Source organism: Lynx canadensis, chromosome D3, assembly GCF_007474595.2.
Source record: "Lynx canadensis isolate LIC74 chromosome D3, mLynCan4.pri.v2, whole genome shotgun sequence".
NCBI lineage: Eukaryota > Metazoa > Chordata > Mammalia > Carnivora > Felidae > Lynx > Lynx canadensis.
In genome coordinates, this window is record NC_044314.2 from 41,164,359 (window position 1) to 41,170,358 (window position 6,000).

Below are 6,000 nucleotides of genomic sequence, written 5' to 3' on the forward strand. Positions count from 1 at the left end.
TAAGGAAGCATTGGACACCTCAGCTGGACTGAGTAGAATGAGAAGTTAGTGTCATCCACACTGTGGCACATGGAATAGAGGAAAATCTGAAAACAAGGATTAGGAACCAAGCATAGAATTTGACGGAAGCATCAGTTTTAAAGGGCTAGAGAGAGAGGTTAAGACCAGGAATGAGGCAATGGGCTAGTAATGGAGACAACAGAGCAAGCAGGTGAGGAGGGGTAAGAGCAATTCCAGAGCCTGAAGTTTGATGGAGTGTGAACTGAAGAGGGTTCCTGATGCTGTGCTTTCCCAAAGTTTCTACTCCTGTAGGAATGATAAGATCTGTAGCAGCAGCACTTGGGGTAAATGGAAGGGTGACCTCCATTTGGAGGTGATGAGCCTAGTGAACCCAGTTCCCCAAACCCTACCTGGCTACTCCAAGGGCAGAGGGGACCATCCCAATATATCTTATATATTCCATTTGTTACACATGGATTGGGAATTTCAACCATGACATGTTGAGACCTAGTTATAAGTGTTTGGTTATATTTGTTGTTGCTATTGCTGATTTTATTGGGCCCTTGGAGGTGAATTTGTGAAGGATAAGGGAGCTGGTCTCAGCACTGAGCTGTTAGGACAGAGGAAGTGGAAACCAGAGGGAGCAAAAGTGTGGAAATGGAAGAGTATCAAGTCTGGCCTGAGAACAAAGAGTAGAGATGTGTTTACTGTATGAATCGTGCATTATATGACCCTAAAGAGATGAGTCAGGAACATAGTTCTGAGTTAGATTGTGCAAGCTCTTCAGTGCTTTCCTGGGAAGTTTGAGTTTTACTTATAAGCAAGAACATAAACTTTCTTGATAATTTTTGAAAATCTTTATAATGATGCTATTTCCATTAAATGGGCAAATATATTTTCTTAATAATTAAATTATACACAACATTAAGGTATATGATTTTGGTATCTCCCACTGTGGTGGGACACATGGCTTCACCTTCAGAAGATGTTCAATTACAGTAGCCTGTAGCACTCTGCCTCATGAAGTCGGTGAGCCCATTGTCACTAGGATATCCATGTGAAAGCTCCCTGGCCATTGGTCAGGACTATCGTTCAATGTCATTGACTTCCTTTGTAATCCTCTATGTTGAATTTTATGCATGATGAGGTTAAGAACCCAGGCAAAGAGACAGAATGAGCCCTAGTCCAACATAGCTTGGCTGTAATCTAATGGAGTGTGCTAGCATACCTAGAGAAAGAAAATGGCAATCATCCCTGGGGCTGGTCAATAGGGGAAGGAAATAAAAAGGAAATTGTAATGTTGGTGGCTTGAATTAGAGATGTGTAGTTCTATGGACAGGACATTCCCTGGGGTAAAAAATAGTGCTGCAGAGATTGCCCATGGAGATAGATAGAGGATGTGTTGGTCTTCCTGATCTGTGTGATCATTGAGTTTGTTATGGAATAGCACTACATTGAAATGTTTATTTACACTTCAGCATTGTGAGTTTGGCCACCGAGGGTCCATCGCTGAGATTTTAGATGAAACAGTGGTTCGGAGCTTCCACAGTTGACTTTGGACATTGGTTGGCTCATGTGAATTGGCAAATTCACCTAATACCCCTGAGGGCAAGGGCCAGCTGGGCTTCACGTGGAGAACTGACCTCCTACAATGTTACAATAGTTATTAGACTGGTGTGGTGTCATTGGCTTAGAAGGAAGGGAATTTCTTCAACACATAATGTTAAGCAGAAGGATGCCAGAGGGACAAGGTGTTGAGGAAGATGGAGGGGAAAAAATGACTTTTCATTTTAGAACTTAAGAAGATTAGAAAGTGTCTCTCTGATAGAGAGACATAAGGCAGTGAATAAAACTAACAACATAGTAAACTGAAGGTCTCATTTATGGGACGAGAGTATTTGCATATCTAAAGACAGAGGGCAAAAGGACAGTTCAAGGTTAACCCTACTCAGATGCCTCTGTAGCAACATTACTGCTCATCTATTTTCCATATAATCTTTTCTATAAGCTCCTGCCAAACTAATCTTCTTAATGCATACCTCTGATTACATCACATCTCTCTTCAAAAGCTTTTTCTCACTTCCCATGGCCAGCCAAGTAAAGTTGAATGTCCTTTGTTGGCATTCACAGATAGCCAAGACTTAGCTCTTCTCAATCTTCATTTATTGCTGTTGTCCTTCAGACACCAGCTGAACACTGGACAGTTCCTGTGACCTGCCAGCCATGGCCCTTATAACCTTTCCTTGTCCATTCTCCTTCAGGCTGTGAATTGCCTGAAACAAAGGGGCAAACAAAGCTCCCAGAAGCTTTTTGGTGTGTGAAAGACAACCCTGTATGGAGGGTGAGGCTTGAGGCAGAGGTTTTCAGAGAAGAGAGAGCTTTGGGAGCCTAGCAAGGTGCTGATGAAGGCCATGGTCACAGAGAGAAAAAGCCAGATGAATGACAGTTATGAAGGTAGAACTAAGAGATTCTGGTTCCATCAGGAATGGAAAGTGAGTGAGAAGGAAGAGCCAAACAGGACTGGAGTATTTTAGCTTGGGAGGCTATTTGGATGATCAAATTAGTCACTGTAACAGTTAGAAATATGAAAGAAAGTGAATCTAGTTTGGGCCATGTTGAGTTGAGGGGATTGAGAGCCAGGCATTCATGTCCAGATGGTGGTTGGAAATAGCCTGGGATGGAACTTGAGGGGAATCATGCTGGGGAAGGGAGTTTCAGAGTCATGAGCATGTGGGTTGGATTTCTAGGTCACCAATAGCCATTAACAATAAAAAGTTTGAGGATGGAACTCTGGGGTCAGCCAACATTCATTTGCTGACAAAAGCAAGAGAAGCCTGAAACAGAGGTTTTTCCCAGGTGGAAGTTACTTCTCTTCTGTGAAGTGCTTTACACCTCTCTTAAACATTTATGACATTCACCAGACTTGTTTGTACTCAGTTTCTCTTTCCCAAAACAATAGCACCTGGGGAACAGAGGCAATACCTTCTCAGTCCCTGGCACAGGACCTGGCACCCAGGATATGCTCAAGTATTGCTCATTGAATGATTCCATCAAGGGGTGAAGTCACTTCCAGTTGCAGCTAAGTTTTGTTTTCTCTCTTAGTGAATCAACACTTGCATTGTCTTCTATAAGTGACTTTTAGTGTTTCTGCTCTTGGTTGAACAACTTAACTGGCATTCACCTATGTTCTTGGTTGCATGTGCCAGACCGGGCCAGGCTGAGTCTGAGCTCTGACTCCTGCTGCATCCCCCAACCGATACCTTTGTTTCCTGCCTGCTTGCCTGGGCCCATCTTCATCTTTGCCCAGGTTACTTTCCATGGACCTCTATCTGGCTTCTGTATTGGCCTGAGGACTCACTTCCTCATCTTTGATGATGGACTCAAATCCAGTCCATTACTATGGTTCAGCAGGATGGATGGAAGCCTTTCCCTTGACATTGGGATTTCTTCTAGAACTTGCACTCTCCAAGACAATTTCACCTCACTTAACTTAGCTCAGAACAGATTTGGAAACTGGAACAAATGGCTTTATTCTGTGTTGCTAGATAAATCTTTTGTGTCTTTGAGGTCAGAGGAGCAACTTCTTCCTTACCACACATCCTAGATCAGTGTTTCCTAAAGTGTTTGGTCTCAGACCAAGAGTGTGAGCATTCCCTGGAAACTTATTAAAAAATGTTGTCTAAAGAGTCACCCCAAACATACTGTAATCTGAAACTCTGGAGGTAGAACTCAACCATCCGTGTTTTAACAAGATCTCCAGATGATTCTGATATGCTCTTAAGTTTGAAGACCATTGTCTTAGATACAATTCATGCTCAGGAGGGAGATTGGGCCTTGGAGCCCAGACTCTGGACTCTGTTTCTTTCACAGCTCTGCCACCTTCTAGTGGGGTAACCTTGGCCACATTACTTAACCTGTCTGGACTTCAGGGGTTTTTTTTCCTTTATAAGATAAAATTTTTGAGTCATGTGATCACAAATTGGAGTCATAGTACTCTGTGGCTCTTGAACACTCTTGAACACAAAGTTCTCATAGTGTCAGTTAACAGGGCAGAGCTTCAGGGATGGCTAGTACACTAAAAGGGTGAGGCTGGCTGGTGACCAGGTGCATGCTCCCTTTAGTGACCTCCAACCTTGTTCAGAAACAAATCCATTTGGTCAGGTGTCCATGCAATAAATAAGAACCTCTTTGCCAAAGTTCTGTGTTGAGAGAGGTTAAGCAAATAATCTATGACATATGGGTTCTATTGAGTGAGGGTCTCTTACTTTTTTTTTCTTAATGTTTACTTTTGAGAGAGAGAGAGAGAGAGAGAGAGAGAGAGAGAGAACGATCTGGGGAGGGGCAGAGAGAGACAGAGACAAAAAATCTGAAGCAGGCTCCAGGCTCTGAGCTGTCAGCACAGAGCTGGATGTGGGGCTCGAACCCACAAGCCGTGAGATCATGACGTGAGCCAAAGTTGGATGCTCAACCGACTGAGCCACACAGGCACCCCAAGTCCAGATCTCTTAAGCTGGTATAGAAAGAACTATTTGCAGATATTAGTAGCTCAGGGAGACTGATGCACAAACAATGGTCAGCCCAGATTTCAAAAGGCAAAAGGATTACCCAGATAGTGGCTCAGTGCTGCTGTGTTTTAGTTACTTATGAATTCAGCGGAGGAGCTTGTTCATTGTGTTCTCAATTTAAAGAGTTTAAACTACAAGGTCACTCTGAAAATGAGTGCTGATTCTTCTGGAAAAGTAAACCATGTCATTAGCTGCCTGTATAGTCAATACAATTCCCTTGGAACACAACTCAGTTGCTAGTCTTTTAATGCATATTCATGCCAACACTGTAATTCTTCAGTTGGGACAAATGTGTGTGTAAAAAAAACAAAATAAATATATCCATAACTTTATTTGAGTCATGTATAACCCCAGTTAGCCTTCTTCCCACTGTTTAGTTCTGAGATTTGCTCCAAAGTCCTGATGAAGACTTTGGCCTGTGATGAAGTCCTGTGGCCTGTGAGTTTGGATCAGCGGTTTTCCCAAGAGCACCATTGTGTCTGGCCCCCAGCATTTGCAATCTCTTATCCCCATTCCTGTGGGGGCTGTGGGGCTGAAGCCAGCTCCTGACCTAGGTACACTGCCCCTTCTAGCATCACGCACATCCCCTGGAACCCTTCACACACCTAGCTTCCACCGGGAGACCTCAAGGGCTATCCGCATGGCGTCTGTACTTGGAGTTCCATATTGATGACTCACTGCCCATTCTTAAATATGGTTACAAATACGAGTAAGTGGGACATTCTTGCTCATATTTGATTTTTGAAATCTCTTTGTTAGCAATGCCAGCTGAGGGCATAGTAATTAGAAAACTCAGTAGGGGTTCTTGTGTGAAGGGGGAACTTTGAATATTTGAAGGATGAACCATTTTTTTAAGCCTTCCAGGTATCTCTCTGCTTTCTTAGACAATGGCCATACTCAAATCTGTCCACATCTGCCTGGCTGCGAGGACTGCCACGCTTATAAATAAGTTTTTCTCTTGAGAGGTTAGTGTAGCATAGTGGAAAATACATGGTCTTTGGAGTCAGGGACTCTCAGTTTGAATCGGCCTTGCTTCACACTAGCTGTTTTACCTGGGTTTTCTTACACAGCTCCTGAGGATTAATGCCCTTACCTGCTAAAGAGCAATGTAAATAGTACCTGCCTGGTAGGAAGAATTGAATGCAATAATGGATGAGAAGCACAGCACAGTTATCGACACACAGTAATTCATGATGTTGGTCTAGTTAGGAGAGGTGGACTGGGGAGACTGGCAGGCTTGCCTTATCTTTTGTTTAAGCAATTTAATCTTTGGCTCTGTTTGTTGTGGATACTCTACAGAGGAAGTTGCAAGCCCAAGGCTGTCTGTTTCCAGGTCCCAGCTTTTTGGATGGGCATCACTATTTTACAACTCAGTTTAAGACTCATTTCATTTTTTGCCCTAAATGTAATCACTGTCATCATACAATATGGAAGT